Raw genomic sequence first — 1238 nt, 5'->3', positions numbered from 1 at the left:
TCGGGAGAAATGCGCATGCGCGGCCGCCCGCGCATGCGCATTGGTATCCAGGACGACGCTATTCCAAGAGGGAGCCCCGGACGAGCCCCGGACACGGTAAGTGCTTTAAAATTGTTTTATTAAGGGTAGTTGCTTAAATAATGTATGTAGGGGAGAGCGGGAGGGAGGTGCGTAGTGGGGCTACGCGGAGTGCGGGAGTGGGCGTAGCTTCTCGCCCACTCCGCGTAGCTCCGCGGAGCCCCACTACGCCCACTACGACCAGGGTTAGTTAGAAGGCCAGGAGTGAGGGAAAGGCAATCCTCTGGACACTTCATGAAAGATCTAATTTAAATTAAGCACAAAACCCCTTAATTTGACATAATTGCCAAAATGGAATAGTCAGTTGGGCCCTTCTAGTGGATTATGGCTGTGTCTTGAAAGAGAGTGTAATTGTACTAAGAGACATGCCCACCTTCAAAAGAGTGTCTGATGGCGTTCCGACGAAGGTGGGATTCGAACCCACGCGTGCAGAGCACAATGGATTAGCAGTCCATCGCCTTAACCACTCGGCCACCTCGTCTGCCTTAGGTGACTATGTTTCATTTTTTAGGAAATTCTTACGATGTGCTAATTACAAATAATCATAAGTTTCTCCTAGACCAGGGGTGCCCAAACCAGTCCTGGCGGGCCGTATCCATGCCAGATTTTTGGGATATCCCCATCTGGGGATCACGGTTCGATCCCCGGCACCGGCGGCAGATTAGCCCAGCACCAGGTGACTCTGGGAAATAGCTGGCGCCGCGGCTAGGGCGGCTGACTCCGGAATCTGGAGATTTTTTTATTTAAGGTTTTTGTAGAGCGCGTAGTAACCCTCGAGCATCCCAGAGATCAGGGTTCGATCCCCGGCACCGGCCGCAGATTAGCCCAGCACCACGTGACTCTGGGAAATAGCTGGCGCCGCGGCTAGGGAGGCTGACTCCGGAATCTGGAGATCACGGTTCGATCCCCGGCACCGGCGGCAGATTAGCCCAGCACCAGGTGACTCTGGGAAATAGCTGGCGCCGCGGCTAGGGCGGCTGACTCCGGAATCTGGAGATTTTTTTATTTAAGGTTTTTGTAGAGCGCGTAGTAACCCTCGAGCATCCCAGAGATCAGGGTTCGATCCCCGGCACCGGCCGCAGATTAGCCCAGCACCATGTGACTCTGGGCAATAGCTTGCTTAATCTTCCCAACGGCGCCTAGAGACCCTTACGGGTGAT

The 1238-nt window shown here is 54.2% G+C and overlaps 1 non-coding gene across 1 annotated transcript; it reads right to left on the bottom strand.

Annotated features, from left to right (window-relative positions):
• Nucleotides 1–477: 477 nt before the first annotated feature.
• TRNAS-GCU (transfer RNA serine (anticodon GCU)) lies at nt 478–559 on the bottom strand. The gene has a single exon. It is a non-coding gene; the product is annotated as a tRNA-Ser (tRNA).
• Between the last annotated feature and the right edge of the window lie 679 nt (nt 560–1238).

Source organism: Lissotriton helveticus, chromosome 5_1 (assembly GCF_964261635.1).
Source record: "Lissotriton helveticus chromosome 5_1, aLisHel1.1, whole genome shotgun sequence".
In the NCBI taxonomy this organism is placed as follows: domain Eukaryota; kingdom Metazoa; phylum Chordata; class Amphibia; order Caudata; family Salamandridae; genus Lissotriton; species Lissotriton helveticus.
Note: the sequence above shows the minus strand (reverse complement) of the source record. Positions and strands in the feature narration are given on the sequence as shown.